The sequence below is a fragment of the Lonchura striata genome, chromosome 29, assembly GCF_050655825.1.
Source record: "Lonchura striata isolate lonStrDom1 chromosome 29, ASM5065582v1, whole genome shotgun sequence".
Lineage (NCBI taxonomy): Eukaryota > Metazoa > Chordata > Aves > Passeriformes > Estrildidae > Lonchura > Lonchura striata.
Genome location: NC_140731.1, coordinates 8008513 through 8026719, shown reverse-complemented (window position 1 = coordinate 8026719; position 18207 = coordinate 8008513). Strand labels below are relative to the sequence as shown.

General features: G+C 50.8%; 1 long non-coding RNA gene across 1 annotated transcript; it reads right to left on the bottom strand.

Moving 5' to 3' along the window:
* Positions 1–307: 307 nt before the first annotated feature.
* Positions 308–17172, bottom strand: LOC146765038 (uncharacterized). The gene is made up of 3 exons (XR_014950422.1): positions 13305–17172; positions 12694–12761; positions 308–11494 (listed from the first exon to the last, which is right to left on the bottom strand). It is a non-coding gene; the product is annotated as an uncharacterized LOC146765038 (long non-coding RNA).
* Between the last annotated feature and the right edge of the window lie 1035 nt (positions 17173–18207).

Here is an 18207-nt window from a genome sequence, read left to right as displayed (position 1 = left end):
GAGGTCTCTTTTGGAAGCTTCTTTTGATCCACCAGAGGATCTCACAGGCTGTTTCTTCAATAAAGGCTGAATACAGGTGCTGTGACAGTGTGAACTCCAAACAAAGCATTTCCAAAACACAGCAGACCCCCCTGGTTGCCAAAACAAGCCCACAGAGTGCCCAAAGAAACTCGATGCTCGTGGGAGCCAAGGGCAGAGGATGCTGAGAGGTGACCAGGGTGATGAGCCCATCTGGCCTCTGCACTGAAGTGTTAGGGCAGGCACAGGCAGGCCAGGAGAGGTCCCTGGGCATGGATGGTCAGGAGAATTCTGCCTCTAAAGCTCCCAGCAGGGGCACTGAGAAGAAAAAAGCTCAAAAACCTCCCCAAGTTCAGTGGCTTAAGCTAATCTGTCTGAAACACCTCCTTCAAGGCCACAGGAAGTGTCTCCAGCACTGCTTACCTGTATCCTGCAGGGCAGACAGATCAGCCTGGAAGGACACTGGGATCTGCTCAGGGTTGGTGATCTCCAGAGTGCTTTTCTCAGTGAAACCCTTAAGGACAGGGCCCATGTCCAGGATATACTCGGGCAGCTTAACTCTGCAAGGAGGATTAAGGACAGTCCTTAAACCACAGCCTGGCTGCATGTCCAAGAGGACAGCCATAAATAAAGTGGCTATTTCTTTATTCACTGCTGTAAAAACTCAGCTCAAGCCCATGAAACCCATGGCCTGACCACCTGACAAAGAGTTTGGGAAGTCAGGAGGAGTCCTGACAAGTCCTAGGTTGTATCAGCTACTAACAGTACCTGCAAATAAAATTATTTAAAATGGACACTGGCCACAGCTCCTCTGCCATGAAAAGCCAGTACAGGTGAGTCCACTGGTTCTCCACTGGTCTCAGTGGAACTGCCCAGCCTGGGGTACAGCCTGAGGCTGAAATTGTTTTGGGGCCTAGAATATGATTTGCCTGCACAGGAAATCTTCATTGCTCTGCAACCAGACCACATGATCTGCTCTGCAGAGCATCTGCTTCCTGCATTGAAACCTCTGCTGCTTGTGCTGCATCATGATGGTCACAGGGACCCACCAAGTTTCCTAGACAAGCCCTGCCACCCCACCAGGATTCAAGCCATCTGATTTGGGGTTTTAAAGGGTTCCCTTCTCCTTTTGCTTAGTGTGCTCTGTTAGTTGGAACCACGACATCAGCTGGGAGCTGTCTCTTTCAGAGCTAGTCAGCAGGGACAGAATTTATCCTGCCTGGAAGGGCTGGAAGGTCTGCACTGGGTCCCCTCAGCTCTAGGGACAGAACCCCACACTTGTGGGGAACTGAGCAGTCCAAAGCTCAGCGTGATGCTGGGGAAGGGAGGACACCCCACTGCTCACGTGTGGTGTGTCACAGCCACCGGGACCAGACCCCTTCTGGACTCCAGGCTATTCCCAGCTCTGCAGGCCCAAGGAGATCTCAGGAGAAGGGGACATGGCTGGGTGTTCCCCATGGGGCACCTGGAGATGGGGATGGGAGTCCCTACTCACTTGACAAGACTATGGCATAGCTGGTTGTTAGGGAACCTGCCCTTTGGGAGATGGTATGTGAGCCTTTTCTGCCGCTCCAGAGCAGCCTTCTTTATCAGCATCCTCATCGTGTCTATCTGCAGCTGAGTGTTTGGCTGAGGAAAGGGAAAAAGTACTTGGTTAGCAAAGGTCCTTCCCAAGGCCCAGCCTGCACCTGAGAAAGGATCCCACCCTGCTCTTGTTGGGAGGGGGCGTGGGGTCCTCCTGTCCGGCTGCTCAGTGTCTGTGACACCTCCTGGTCTCTTAGCCAGGACCTCATCTCCAGGGAAGTAACTCCAGCATCTTTGCCTACCCAGATTCTCAGCAAAGCTGCTCTGGCCAGGCAGACAGACCAGCCAGGAACCTTCCAGAGCTCCAGACACTTGCCTCCCCCAGCCAGTACCAAGGCAGCTTGAACAAAAACTGTCTTGGAAGGGAATCAGGACCAAGCTGGTGCCTCTTGGAGATGAGCACCACCAGCACAGCCCCAGGGCACAATCAGGCAGCTGCTGTTCAGGTCTGTAACTCTGGCAGGGCTTGAGTTGGGACTAACAAACTCCCCAGCAATGACCTGCATCCCCTTCAAAGCACCATCAACTCCATCCCTGGAGCATGGCCTTCAGGACCTCTCCCTGGGGTAGCCAGGAAGTTGATGCAGCCCCAGAAGAGACCATGAGCAGAGTGTCAGCCCTAGGGGCAATGCTGAGATGACACAAGGTTGTAAGTGGGCAGGGAGGTCCCAGGTGCCATCAGGGCACTGGGGAGCTGCTGTGGGCTGCAAGGGGCTCAGGTGACACGGAGAAGGTGGCATGTGCCAAATGGGGCTGCAGCTGTTCTTACTACCGTGCCAGAGCCGAGCAAACGGGGCTTCAGGTCCTGAGTCTTCAGATCCCGAGTCTCCGAGGTCTGAGTCTTTGGAGTCTGAGTTTTCAGAGTCTGAGACTTCAGGCTCTGAGTCTTCTGAACAACTTTTGATTTATTCCTCTCACTGTACTGTTGCAGGTGTTTTGCAGTCTCTTTCAGTAGCTTCTCATATTTTTCATTTTCTGAAGGAAGAAAACATCCGCAAAGAGAAGTGTGAGCAAAGTGCCAGTCCCATTTCAGCTGGCAAGTCCCCACCTCCCAACATTGGTTTCTTCCAGAAAGAAATCCCTTAAGCCCTCTATGGGAAGTGGATGCTGCTGCTCCTTGCTGAATCCTCACGTTCTCTCCCTCCCCACCAAGGAGCATCTCATCCCCTGCAATGTCACACAAATCCAACCCTGCCAGAAGCCCTGCCAGCCTCTCCTACAGCTTTCCAAGCCCTTCACTCTCGCCACCATCCTTCAGGACCCTGCCAGATGTGCTGGCAGGATCTGCAGGATGGCTCCTGGGACAAAGCCCACATGGCATCCTCCGCTCAAGACTCATGAAGCAACCAGGGGGGCTTGAGTTGGCCTGGGAGTCCTGCAGACCTCCAGGCTCGGTGGGGTTGGCATGAGCTGCCCCATGGGCTTACGGTCGGGAACAAAACCAGAGCGGCCCTTCCTGGGGCAGACAGGCCGTGCCCACCTGTGGTGTTCCAGGGCAGGTTCACGCTGATCAAGGGACAGCACGCTTCTCCTTTCAGGGTGATATTTTTTGGGTCCAGATCATCCACTTCAAGCTGGTAAATCCTGATGAAAGCTCCTGGTATTCCTGGCATGTAAGAGAATTCCAGCTCTTGCTTCTCGCCAGGTGCAATGAAGCCCTGCAGGGACAGGAGAAGAGGGAGGGAATGCATCAGTGTTTGATGGGGGATCAGGGGACACACAGGCTCAGGAGACAGACTCTCATCTGGAATAAACCATCAGACCACATCACCTTCGTGATAAATATATTACAGTGTTGGTTTTCACAACTGTTAAATACAATGTGGTTTATAAGGTTGACTTCTGTAAAAGAAGTTTTGCTAAAGTTTAGAGTTCTTTTAATGCAAATGTTGTGTTGTGATACTAATGTTGATGAAGAGTTGTTGTAATATTAACATTTAACATTTATATAATGTTAAATTATAACATATATATAATATTAAATTTATAATATATATTAATTTATAACATATAAAAAGTATATAACATACACATATAAATATATTAATTTATAACATATATATATAATATTAAATTTAACACTTAATAGTGAAGGAATGGAAACCTGTTGAATATGTTGAAAAGTAACAAATGACCACCACTAGGACAACTGCACATGCTCCAAAAAAGTGGTACAGAGGGGAAACTATGTCAAAATTTTTGAATATATCTAACCATTTGTAAATATGTATTAGGCTGATGCAATACCCCAGGGATATAAGGGGTGTTGCTGTGTTGACTGGTGTGCCTGTGGCTGCAGCTAAGCACCCAGTGCTGTTACTTCTGCTTTATTGACTTTGTCCTCTATTGTCTCTTATTAAGTTTTTTTTTAATTTTAACTGAGGAGTGGCCTTTGTTTCTCACACCTTCTACCTTCCCTGTATCCAAAAGTGCACCGTGTGTCCTCCCCAGGGCTCACAAGGCTGCAGCCCCAGCACAGCCTGATACGAGCACAGCCCTGCTGTTAACAGGCTTTGCCCTCTGCCAGCAAGAGCCTGCCTCCACAAAAAAAACTTCTGCTGCCGCTGGGGAAGGGAAGCCTCTGCTCTCAGCAGGGCCAGCAGCTCCTCTCGTCCCTTGGAGGATTCAGGCATGCAGAAATGGGAAAGCAAATTACTTCCCACTTCAAGGAGGGACAAAGGCAGGAGTGCTGCTTCATCTCAAAGACATCCAGGCAGGACTGAGAGGCTTGGGCAGTGGTGGGATGCTGCTAATCTTTCTCGCTGCTCTTCCAGCCCCGCTCCCTGGCCCCCTCACTGCCCCACAAAGCCGCTGCACAGCAGCAGGGCTGGAGGAGGCAGGGAGCAGCAAGCCTAGTAAGGGACATGTAAGTGGTGCTTAGCTGGCAGTGGGGAGGCAGGGCCAAGGACAATGTCCTGTGTGATCACACCCTGGGTAAGGTGACCCTCAGAAACGCTCCAGTGCCAGCACAGCCTGAGATCTCAGCCCTCAGGGTCCCCACAGTGACTGTGAGGAACCAATTATATTTTTAGTCATGCCTCAGCATAGGCTATAAATCCATTTTCTGACACGGGGTGAAAAACTACAATAGGGGTTGTCCACGTGCTGGGAGCCCTAACTCATCCCACTTTAAAGGAGGTTGTGGCAGACAATGCAGGCAGGCTCCGTGTCTGGGGGCTGCCAGCGACCTCCCCCTCGGAGGAGGGCAGACCCCAAAGCCCAGGAAAACTTTGCCCGCCTGACCAAATCCTCCTGAAAGGGCTGAGTTACGGGAGTGTGAAAAACACATTCACTCTCCTGTGAAAATGTAAAAAGTTTAATAAAGGACAATAGGAGACAAAGACCACAGCAAAGGTTGTTAGGGCCAGGTGCATCTTGGCACTCATCCAGGAGCACACACTTACCTTCGGGGACACCCCTTAAATACCTTTTCATTACACCAGGCTGTTGCATATTCATAGTCCTTATGTATTTCCATAAACTAGTTTACATATTCCAGGAACCATTTTACATAGCCCCTCCTTGGTTCTGCCTTTTTAGGGCATTTGTGTTTCTTAGCTGGGTTTTGGCTCCTTCTCTTGATTGCTTCCAGTTCGGGCCTTGGTCCTCACTGCCTTCAGACGGTGAGTGCTGATGGTGGCAGATCTGCACAGGTGTCCTCATCCTGTGTTCACTGGGTGTTATCCCATCCGAGCAGGCATTTTAACACGAGCATGGCTATTTCACTGCTATGTCTAAGCTTAACCAGCAGCAGAAATACAAACTACATCTTTATAACAAAGTTACTTTAACACCACACATATAAAATCCATTTTAATATGTGGTATGCACATTCCCTGAACAGAGAGACGCATGATTCTCTCTCCCAGGATTTTTCCTGGGAAGCTGTGAGACACAGTGAGAAAGCTCAAGGAAAACAATTCTTCTCTCTATTCACTGCTCCTGTTGTTTGCACATGTGAAATGTGTTATGGAGATTGCTTACTGAGGAGGGATTTGTTAATTAGACATCAGTGATGGCTGTTTGGATTGATTGGCCAATTGGGTCAAAGCTGGACTATCTGCACACAATCACAGGTTTTTCTTCAGTATTTTTTAGTATGATATAGTTCTAGTACAATATATTATAAGAGGATATAATAAAGCAATTATTCAGCCTTCTACAACATAGACTCAGAGCATTCTCCGCACGGGGGGTCACATTGCTTTGATATTAATATTTGCAAAAAGCCAATATTATAATATGTATCTATGACAGGAGGAATCTTAGCATATAAAAGCACTGCCAGTTTTTCCCTGCCATTTTTGTTTTTTTTGTTGGGCTGGGAGCACCTGGAGGGCCTGGCTCCCTGCAGAGCCACTTCTTCCCTGTCTCTCTACCCTGCTGTCGCCACTTCCCTGCTCACCAGGGTAAGCTGGTGCTCCGCTGTCTCCATGAAAAACATGAACATTGATCTTATATGTGTCGTGTTAAAGTAACTTAGTTATAAAGATATAGTTTTTATTTCTGTTGTTAATTAAGCTTAGTGAAATAGCTGATATAATGTGCTTGGGTTAAAGTGCCTGCTTGCATGGGATGGCATCCAGTGAACATATGAAGAAGACACCTGTACAGATCTGCCAACCATCAGCACTCACCGTCTGAAGGCAGCCTGGGCTGGGGCCAGAACTGAAGATGATGACAAAAAAGGACTAAAAACGCAGCCAAGGAATAGGCACGCTCCAAAAAGGGCAGATCCAAGGAGGAGCCATGCTAAGCAATTCTTAGGACATGTAAACTAGTTTAGGGGAAAAGTTTACTATGCATAAGAGTCTGTAAATATGCAACAGGCTGATGTAATGGAAAAGGCACTTTAGGGGTATCCCCGAAGGTGACAGTGTGCTCCTGGCTGAGTGCCAAGATGCACCCGGCTGTAATAACCTTTGCTCTGTGGCCTTTGTCTCCTATTGTCCTTTCTTAAACGTTTTACAAGTTCACAGGAGAGGGAACATGTTTTTCACCGTGCAGCTGGCAGCACACTTGCTCCACCTGCCCAGCAGGACGCCGACGGAGCGTCCCAGGGTTCCAGCAGTAATGCTCTGTCCCTGTCCTCTGTTACTTTCTCCATTTCTCGTTTTCTCTCTGCTCTCTTTTCTATCCCCTTCTGGTCGGGACCATACCCTCTCTTTATCAACAAACAGTTCTCAGATACAGTACTTCCTGCGTTTGTGCCTTGTTTTTGTCCGAGAAATCTACCAAAAAGAATTCTCCTCTACTCCCCTGACAGCAGGACAGGACAATGACCAACACATTCGAGCCTCCTGCTGGTGTCTGCCTCTGACAGCAGATCCACCCACCAGCCAAGGCCATGGGGAATCTATCAGGAGAGCCCTTGTTAGACCTTCTCTGCCCCCAGCAGAAATTGCTTACAGCTCTCTCTCTCTCTCATGACTGGGTTTGGGTTTTTCCCTCTGAATTTTTTCCCCCTTTCTTCCCCTCCTTTTTCCCTTTAATGCTTTCCTGGGCCACCTGGCACAGGGCTGCGGTCTGTCACTTGTGCTACTTACAGTGGTGGGATTGACCAGAAACACACCAGGCAGATGCTGGTCATAAATGTTAGGCTTCAGCACCCAGGTGAACTCAGTCCTGCCAGTGTTCTCCAGAGTGACCGTGCTGTGACCAATTTCATTAAATATCTGGAGAGAAGGCACAGGAGTGGGAAGTTACAGACCCAGGCCTGCTGCTGGGAATCTCCTTCCTCTCTCCTGGGCTTGGAAGCAGACACATCGTGGGAGAAGGGTCCAGGGAGGAGATAAGGGCACTTGGGAACCCGGGGAACCCCCAGGCACAGGGCACCAGGACCACGGAGCTCTGGCAGCACACAGAGGTGTGGTAACAACCGTGTGAGGGCCAGCAATAAATGAACCAGGGGACACAGGCCCTCTGAGAGGTCACCAACAGCCAGGAGAAACCGAGACAGCACTGAGGCATTCCAGGAGAAAAGGCATGCAACTATTGTCAAGCAACACACATGCAACAAGGGAGTCACACAGGGCAACACAGACAGGGCCAGCAGCTGGAAATATCTGTGGGCTTTCAGCTGGAAAGTGGGGATTATTCTGGGACAGTCTCTCCAACTATAGCGACTGGAAGCCCAACTTCTTCCCTTGATTATTTGTGGATTAAGCAGGAGCTTTAGACGAGCATCTCCTTGGAGGTCAGGCTTTAGGTGTGGATCAGCAGAGGGATGTCTCAGGGACATGACCCCCAGGGCATCCCCACTGGGACCCTGCCTGCCCCAGGAGGCAGTCTTAGGCACCCAGAAAAAGAGGCACTCCCTACATTTTTGGAGATGGCTATTTTGAACCAGGTTGGATGCCAGATGTGTCCCTCAAAGGTTGTACTTCCAAGCCCCAGAGCCAACAAAGGGGCTGGGGAGGGGAGGGAGCCCTGGGCCGAGGTGGGCAGGAACCCGCTGACCGTGGTTCCAGGGCAAGGAGCTGTGCCAGGGGCTGTGTGTGGTACCTGAGGGCCACAGTTGATCTCCCAGCAGCTCAGGGAGTAGCTGAGGCGTGAGGTGATCAGCTCCACCTCGTAGGTGGGGCCTCCCTCCACGCAGCACAGCGCCTTCACGCTGGGGAGGATGTTGCAGCAGCCAGAGAAGGTGAAGGAGACCTGCTGGCTCTCTCCTGGCTGCAGCACACCTGACAGCGGCAGGATACTGAAAGCCTGGATGGAGGACAGGAGAGATTGAGGTGTTGAGCATGGAAATGGGTGCAGAAGAGCATCTTGGAGCAGAGTGCAGCTGTACCTGGAGGGGCCTATTCCCCAGCCAAAATCACCCTAATCTCATCCTGCATCCATGCCACTGACCAGTGGAGGGACCATGGGGAAAATCTCCCATACTCACGGATCAATGCGTTAATTAATACACTACATTGAAGTGAACTGGGATGTCTTCTGGCAGTAGAAATTCTCTCTGATTCACAACATGCCTTTAAAAAGCATTTCTTACTGCTTTTAGAAAAGGAGGAGACTCAGAGTAAGGGCTCTTGGAGCTCAGGGAGCTCAGGGAAGGACTCATCTGACTCCTGAGGCTTTCCCACCCCCCCCCCCTCTCTGATTTGTATCCTACTTCCTCCAGGTGCTACAGCAAAAGCTCCTGCAAGAATTTCCTATGGACCACCTGATGAGGTCCAGGGGGAGCAATGCCCTCCATAGGTGCTGCACAGCGTCCTTGGGCAGCCCTACACCATGTCCTGCATGGCCCCTCCAACAACCAGTTGGTTCAGCAGCACTTTGTGGTGAGCCTGGAGGGACGTGAAGCCCCTCTGTGGACAGTGCTGGGGGCCACCAGTGGGACTGGGAGCTACAGCCCTGCTTGCCACGCTGGCAATGGGTGAGTGAGACAGATTCCCTCTTACCTTCTCCGCTTCGAGGGGAGCATGAGGTGCATCCACGGAGGACGCGATTCCTGCCAGCTCCCGTGGGAGGTGAGGGGGTCCAGGAGTTTGTGGTGGCACCTGAAAAACAAGCCATTTTCTATGCCAGGAGGGAGACAGCCACTTTGCAAAGTCTCAGTTTGTAAGGCAGCTTCAGGGCCACCAGTGCAATACCAGCTCTCGGAAAAGGGTAGGTGAAGATCAGGACTCATCTCAGCTTGCTCTGGGAAGGAAGCTGGAGGTCTTACCATGATGATGCAGATAAAAGTCTCATCTTACATTGTGAAGAAAACCAGGCACAAAAATCCCACACTCAGCACAGGTCTGTAGGATCTGAGTGAGCTTCTCCAAGGAAAACTCTCCTCTTTCTCCCTCTCACACACCCCATATCCAGCCACAGGCCCTGCTGCCCAACCCACAGGGGCACAGGACAGCAGGGCAGCAAAAAGGGAGGTCAGCACGAGCGTGACTTGTCAGTGGCAAGCTGGGGAGGCAACACAAGCAGTGTGTGTACAAAAAAATCTACCTCTGTTCCTAAAGATTGGGTGAAATCCTGTGCTTCTTTCAGGGCACTGTTTGCCTCCTCCTTTCTAATCCTGAATCTCCTTCTATATGCTGAGTAATCCAAACGGGAGGTTCTCTGCTCCTTTGGTGGTTGGGGTTTGAATTTAGGTGGCTTAAGCTCATATCTGGAAAACAACAGAAATGTGAACAGGGATCTGCAGTGGGAGGGAGGAGGGAGGGACACCTGCACGAGCAGCGCCTGCTCATGATGCAGCCCCTGAGTGGGTGCTGGAGTGCTGAACTGAGAAATGGTTTGATCCAGCCCTTCCCAATCCAGGCTGGAGCAGGTCTGTTGTAAAGGCAGCCCAGGGATGACGCCGAGGCAGCAGCAGTGCAGCAGCTGCAGCTGCTTGCACTGAGCACCTACAGAGGACAGGGATTAACAGCTTGTGGGGATGCAAAAAGTGGGAGAGGGAAAGACACAGAAGACAAGCAGGAAGGTGGGGTTTGAGGCACCGAGGGGCAGACCCGGCCAGTGAGGAGCCAGCCCAGCAAACCCCAGTGCCCAATGCCAGAAACTCTGAAGCTCCACCAGGAATTTATCAGGAATGTTTCCCTGACAGTGTTGGGGGGGTTGGTTGATATTTTCCAACACTCCCAGGTGACTCAGGTCACAGTCCCCATTTTAAATTGAGGCAGGTGCTCAGGGTAACTCTGCTTGTGTTTCTAATGCCACATGAGGGACACAGTCGAGCCGTGCCTGCCTGTCACCCTGCTGAGCTGCAAGTGCTCCCCACACAGTCAAACACGACCTGGATGCTCCATCCCCAGACAGGCATTCAGGGCCTGTAATGACCTGCTCCCCAAGGAATCACTGCCTTTAGCTTTGTAGCTTGTTACCTAAGGCTGGGTTTAATTTCTGGGTGAGGGGCAGTCTCGTCATAACCCCCAAGAGATCCCTAATCATCTATTCCACTGTCTTTAGTTTTAATGAATGCTTTGAAGCAACTTCCCAGTTGTCCAGACAATGATATTTTTCACTCTAAAGCAGAAACTCTGAGGGAGGCAGGGATAGGAGATGATGTGATGAACAAGTCCTGCTGTCAAACAGGACAAAACCCACCAGGGACATGTTGCAGGGGAAAAGTCAAAACGAGTAATGGGTCACAAAAAAAGAGAGTGAAGATCCAAGGTGTGTGCTGAAAGCTGACCCCTGGGAGGGAAATCATCCTGGCAGTAAAGGAATTGTCTCAGCAAAGAAGGAAAGGGGAGGTAACAGACATTCAGCATCAGCCCAGGCACCAGGTAGCTTTTCTCTGGTGTTGGGACTTTCTGGGCATCCTGCAGCACAGTGCGAGGGAGGAAGGCAAGGAGCAGAGAGCTGCTCCTGCAGAGAGGACCCATCCCAAAGCAGAGGGGCCAGAAGGGGCTCCAGCAGCACTGTGGAGCTGGGACTAGGAGCCTTCATCAAGGTGACATTGCCTCAGGCCACAGAGGTCTGAGAAATCAGCTTTCACCCCAGCTTTCCTTCCCAGGGGAAACCCCTGTGGGGCCTAGGCAGCACCAAATTGGTGGAAAACCTTTTCTCTGAGCATCCAGGCTGACCACGGCTGGTCAGTGTTATTTGAACAAAGAAAAGCCAGAAGCAGTCTGTCAGATCCTAGGCCAACAGCTTTGTTCTTTGCCAAGTACAAGCAGGGCACCAGGAAGAAGAGCTTCAAGGAGAGGGCAAAGGTGCACATACCCCAGCTTGTCCGCCTGGCTGTCCCAACAGAGTGACCAGTGGTACTTGGTGAGAAGAAGGCTGCAGTTGGTCATCTCCAGAGAGCGCACTCCCTCAGTGCCACCCACGAACTCCAGGGTGCTGGGCTGGATTTGCAGATTTGGGAAGCAGTTTTTTCTCCAAAGGGCATCATGGAACACCAGGGAGGTGTCAGTGAGGCAACAGGTCTTGGTGTTGGGAGAGCCTAGGAAAAGGACACAAGTGTCCATTTAGGCACCAATTATGGCATGACTCAGTTCCCTTTGACACTGATTCCAGACTGCAGCCTTGAAAATGCCCACTCCTAGCCCTGCTGAACACTGCAAGCTTCTCTCTCTCTGATGGGGAGGAGCTCCCTCACCCGCTTCAAACCAGCACCAGTTATCTCTCAGGGATGAGTGTGCACCCAGACCCAGCATTTACTCTGAGAATTCAAGCTGCAAAATTCCCTGTTAAGTCTGCCAACACTCCCATTGTATTCAAAATACATAAGCAGTGAGTGACATGAATTCACACCCATTCTGGTCACTGTGATTACTGTTGCCTTTCTTGTTTCATTTATTCAAAACGCAACAAGTGCTTCAGCAGTGATAAGGGTGGGGAAGAAGCAGCTCAAGAAAGCTTCCTTCCTTCCTTCCTTCCTTCCTTCCTTCCTTCCTTCCTTCCTTCCTTCCTTCCTTCCTTCCTTCCTTCCTTCCTCCCTCTCTCGGAAACTTCTGTTATTGTGTTGTTGTTTGTGCCGATATATTCCAGTAAAGAATTGTTATTCCCTTTCCCATATTTTTGCCTGGAAGCCCCATTATTTCCAAGGTATAATAATTTGGAGGGAAGGGGTCATCTTTCCATTCCAGGAAGATTCCCGCCTTCCTTGACAGACATCTGTCTTTTAAACCAGGACAGGGACATCAGAAAATACTGCCTTTCTATTTTCCTTGGTTCTATTTGATCTCACAGTGGGAAATATACTGACTTTTTATTCTATTGGTTCTGTTTGATATCAGAGTGGCAAAAATACTGACTTTCTATTCTATTGGTTCTATTTGATCTCAGATTGGCAAAAAAACTGACTTTCTATTCTATTGGTTCTATTTGATCTCACAGTGGCAAAAAAAAATGACTTTCTATTCCTTGGTTCAATTTGATCTCAGATTGGCAAAAAAACTGACTTTCTATTCTATTGGTTCTATTTGATCTCACAGTGGCAAAAAAAATGACTTTCTATTCCTTGGTTCTATTTGATCTCACAGTGGCAGAATGCTACCTGGGGCACCCAGCAGCCCTGGAGTTCACACCCTGAAGAGGCTGCTGTGGCAGACCATGAGTGAGGGATGCTTTTATGTTCCAGTGCTCCATTTTGGAAGGCACAGATCCCCCACACTGTGTCCCAGCCCAGGGAACACTCACCAGAGGAGATGTCCTGGAAGTTGGGCTTAATGGCATCCAAGAGTGAAGTTGGTCCGGTGACACTGCCCCTGCCGTGGCGAGGACAGAGGAGGAGATGGCTTGGTTAAAGGGAATTCAAGCACAGGTCTGGCTGTCGTGGCTCGGGGGTGTAAAACCTGGTGTCAGGGCAGGTTTGAAATCAACACCCTGCCATGTGCACAGGGCAGGCAGGAAAAGCCCCCTGGTTGCTGGTGGTCCCATGAAGGACCCTGAACACACATCCAGACATGGCTCTGTGCCTCAGTTTCCCCATCTGTAACGTGATGGACATAAAGGTGTCCCCACAAACTTCTGTAACCTTTGCTGCTTTGCTACTCCCTAGCTGCAACTGCTGCTCCCATGGAGGATCTTTCTCAGGAGATTTTGACCCACACAATCATTACAGAATTTTGAGACATGAAGTCAGGGAAGCCCCAAACACCCTCTGAAAAGAGCAGCAACAGTTCTACACAGTGGGCAGATGAATCCTGGAGGAAAGGACCAGCTTGTCAGCAGTGCACCAGCTGGCACAGCCAAGAGCAATAGCTTAAACAACCAAACAGGGGTGTCCTGAATCTAGCACACCACCTCACCTGTCCTTAAACTCAGCAGACAGGCTCCAAAAGCCACAACATCCACTGAAATCAGCACTTGGAGCTGCACAACATCATGAGTTTATTTCATGGCTGATGCCAATTGATGCCCACTCTGCCTTTTGGTTAAAAATCAAGGACCAGCTGTGCCTTCTGTTGTATTCACAGGACTGCCACTGGCTCTGCTCTACACCTCTCAACAAGAGACACCTGCCCTTGCTCAAGGAGAAAGCTGCTTGTGCAATAACACCCCATGAGCAGTTTGGGGGAGGGACAGAGCAGAAACAATTATTTGACGGTGAAATGTTCCCTCTTGATTTCAAAAGTAGAAAAACCCAGCACTTTTCCTCTAAAAACAAATCCAGCATACTTGTTTCTCTACTATGGGCAGACCTACTCACCACTTTTCTCTTGCTAAGTAATAACTTTCTTGTTCTTTTTAATCCATCTCCTTTATCTCATTGGTATAATCGACTGCAGTTTGCTTTCATTCCTTCACTGCCTTGACCCAGTGCCTCCCAACAGCAGCTCCCAGCTCCAAAGCTCCAGAGCAGCCAGCACCAGCTCTCCTGCTTACCCTACAGGATCCTAGCAGCACATGGCTCAGGCTAGCAGGGACAAGCCCTCATGCTGCTGTGGTGCTGAGGACTGAGCTCTGCCTCCCCTATTTTCAGCCCCTCTCCCTTCTGCTGGCCAGGATTCTCTCTTGCCATGGCTCCAGCCCACAGGATGACACGCCTGTCCTTGGGACAGTTCCTGCTGCAGTTCCTGTGTCCCACATCAGCCCTTTCCTGGCTGTGGAAAGGAGGTACCAGAGCACTCTGTGCACAGGAGCTGGGAGCACGGCTCGTGCCTCACAGCATGGCCATGAGAGCTGAGGTGGGGCTGCTGCTGCCCCTCTGGGATGGATTATTAATGGGAATTTTTACAAACACTGCTGCTGGTGCAGAATCACCCAGGCTGGGCCACCTCCAAAGCCCTGGGGGCCTTGCTGGCTGTTCGGGGGGACATCCCAGAGCAGCTACTGCCCAAAGCTGATCCATCCCACTGCCTGCCATGGCCCACGGCAGAGGGAGATCCCTGCAGGGAGGATCGTGCCAGCTCCCAGGTACCCACACAGGGCAGGAGGCATCCTCACACTAAGGCAATTCCAGGATCAAAGCAGAGATCAGAACCTCAGGAAACACCTTTTTTCTCTGCTCAGCCCCAAAATGAGGGAGATGTCCCAGAGACAGCCACAGATGTGCCCACCAAGCTCCCACAGTCCTTACTTGATAGTCAGGAGTGCAGACCTATGAGATCCAGCCACACTGAACTGGAATTCTTCCTCAAACGTCCCCAGCACGGTGGCACTGAAGTAGACCTGGATCGTCTGGGTCCCACCTGGTGCAATGACGCCCTCCTTGGGTGCAAACTTGAAGTAGAAGCCCACGTTTGCATTTGAAGATATATAGGTGAAGGGAGCATCAATAGCTCCTAGGTTAATCAGCTGCACCTGCAGCAGCAAGAAAGCAAAATGGAAATAACCTTCTCGTGAGTTGTCTAATGATGCAATAAACATACACTTTCTAACTTTACACTGCTAGAGAGTTTTTGTCCGTCTCAGTTGCATATCGATATTAGATCGATATTCATATTTTAGTAAGTCACACCCAGGCTTGCTGCTGCCTCAGGAGCCATCAGGATCCATCCCAAGTCCTGCTCTCACCTCATGAACGTAAGGGGTGTTGACAGAAACGTTCCCAAGGTTCAGTTTGCGACAGTTCAGCTCAACCAGGGGTCCTTTGCCGTGTCCTCTGAGGCGCAGGGGCAGCCTGCTCTCACAGCCTGGGGAGAGATGTCCATTTCAGTACAATAATTCCCTCTGTTACACTGCATTTTCCAGGCTGCCTCAGTGCGAGTCCCTGACTCTGAGCTGGATGCCACCAGCTCCTGATGCTGCAGGAGAAGATATGGACCCTTCTGTTCCCTCAGGAGATATCCCTTGGGGCTGACTTGCAATTTCTAACCCATTCCTTAGGCTGGTTTCCAATCTTAGCCACCAGTCTGCTGAGTTTCAAACACCTCTGAGGTCCTGTAGTGGCAGGCCAAGCAGTAACGCATATAAATTGAAAGAAAGGAAATTTAGGTTAGATATTAGGAAGGAATTTTTTACTGTGAGGGTGGTGAGACACTGGAGCAGGTTCCCCAGGGGCGTTGTGGAGGTTCCAGCCCTGAAAGTGTTCAAAGCCAGGCTGGATGGGCTTGGAGCTCCCTGATCTAGTGGGAAGTGTCCCTGCCCAGAGGCCTTTAAGGTCCATTCCATCCTGAACTTACTATGACTCTGTGGTTTCCTTCCCATGCACTCAGAGGAGCTCTGAAATCCATTCAGTGCAGGCACAAAGCTCATACAGAGTTTGGCAATTGCCAAACTACCTGGCCCAGTAGCACACGGCTTTGTTGCCAAAATCCTCAACATCTGGCACTCAGCATCGTGTTCTACTTCCACAGACTGAGCTGCAAGGTGACAATTCCCACATAGGGACAGAGGCAAGTGCTGGCCAAGGGTGCTCCTTCACAAACACCCTGGGCTCACTGGGCTCAGCCACTCTGGTCTGGTGGTGCCTGGGCAGTGGGAGCAACCCAGGGTCAGGAAGCCCATTTCTAACTCAGCTCCTACCACCTGATGATGGAGCCGTGTCAAATGGACCATCCTGGAGGTCAGTGGCCTAGAGGGGCTCAGTGCTTGTTCACTAAAGCTGTTCTGCTCTGCAGCTCTTTGGCCTGTGAGGAAATGCTGGCAAAGCCATGGCAGGAAAACCTCTCCCTGCACTGTCTGGGTTGTTCTGGGATCAGGAACCCAGACACAGGATTCTGAGCCCTGGCCTTGCACAGGAGACTCCCTGGAAGCTGCAGGGCCAGTGGGGATGTGCCAGCACTGCCCGGCTGGCCAGGGACTCTTCCCAGCAGTTACAGGGGAGCCCAGTGGGCTCAGGCTTGCACCATGGCTGCACTGAGGCTGAGAGAAGCAGGGGAAAGGAGCTGGACCTGAGATGTTGCAGTAAGCCACACTTCGGTACTCCAGTGCCTCTATGGGTTTGAAGGTCACCTTGATTTCAGCCGAACAATTTGGCCCAATTTCTCCCTCCTAAAACAGAAAGAGACAGCAAAACATGTATCTTCAAACTTCACATTTCTTGTTTTCAACCACAGTCCTGCAAGCCTTAGTTTAGAGCATCAGTGATGAGTTAACAGCACAAGGAGCTCAAGGAAACACTCCAAACCCAGCTCAGCACACTGCTGGAAGCTCTCGGTGCTCAGCTGATCAGCTCCCACTCTCCACAATGTTCCTACTGCTCTGACACAAGCCCTTGGTCACTTCATGCTGCTGTCAGCTACAGCGGGATGCAACTGCCACTGTGCACTCATGGCTCTTCACAAGAAGAGAACATGATCCCCTTCCTTGGAAATAAAAATATTCGTTTAACCTTTTTTGAAAGAAAGCAGCAGTGGGGATTATTCTGGGATTTACTCCAAGATAGGAAGGGATTTTGCACTGTGCAGACACCAGGCATTCATCATCTCTCACATCTTCAGTACTCAGAATCAGGGCTCTGGCTGATTGGGAGGATGTGGGGGTTTGCTTGCACAAACAGAAAAGGAAAATGTTTTCTGTCCCTGTGTGCAGGAGAACTCAAAAGGCCCATTTAAACCTTCCACCCTTGTGTCCAAGCTCCAAGAGGACACTGGAAGGGACACTCAGAAATAGTGCAAGGCGTGGTCACAGGTGGGGATGGGCATTTCTATGATTAACCATGGCAAGCTTGAGCTCAGTATGTGAACTGGCAGAGCTCCAACACCCTCTGCTGAGCCCCTGCCTACAAGAACTGCTCCCTGTGGACACTGCAGGACAGCACGGAGCACCCCTGAGCTCCAGCCCTGGCAGCAGATCTCGGCTTTGTCAGGCTCCCAGCCCTGCCCTGAGCCTGCAGGGCAGAAATGCTTCCAGCAGGGAGCTCTGCAGCTGCACCAAAACTCGATGTCCTCCCTCCCAGCACATCGGGCCAGCTGAGGATCTGCGAGTGACCACATCCGGGTGGGAGGAGGGAGAGGGGGAGGAGGAGGAGGAGGAGGAGGAGGAAGAGGAAGAGGGGAAGGAGGAAAATGAGGTTCTCAGCTATCACTTACCACTGGCTCAATGAAGAAAATGTCATCGGAGAACAGCATGGGGTCTTGTTGCACCTTTGCTATCTCCTCCAGGACCGTGTTGCTCAGGAGGGCCGTGTGCTCTTCACAAGAGCTCATCTCTGACTCCGACGTTTCTTCCTCCGTTAAGTTTTCCTGCGACATCTCTGACCACAGCCGCAGAAAACGACACTGCCTGCAGCCACAGGAGAGACAAGGCCAGCAGATCGTTTAAGAAGCCACATATTTGCAGAGGGAAGTGTGAGCGCAGGAGAGCAAAGCACCTGGGGAGGAGCAGCAGCAGCTCCCCAGCAAGGGCTGACCCCAAGCCATGGGGTCCCACATGGATCAGAGGATAACCTGCTGTTCACTGGCACAGCAGATCGTTTCACTCCACACCTGCAAGCTCAGGAGATGTTTCCAAAGCCAGAGAAAACTTCCTGGCTCAAAGCCTCTGACAAAACTGAGGGAGAACCGACCAGGCACTTCAAGTGGATTTTCCTACCACTGAGCTGCTCAGGGGAGGCAGATAAAGATCATGGAGCAGGACTTCCTTGGGAAGGGGAGACAAAGCTGGGCTGCAGCTACGTGTTACCAGCGTCACTCTTTGTTTCTGCCATTTTGGACCTGCCCTGATCCCTACTCTGCCTTTCACAAGAGCATCCCACAGCACTTCCAAAGGAAATGGATAAATTCAGGCACCGCACCCCTTCAGTGACATTCAAGGTTTTATGCATGA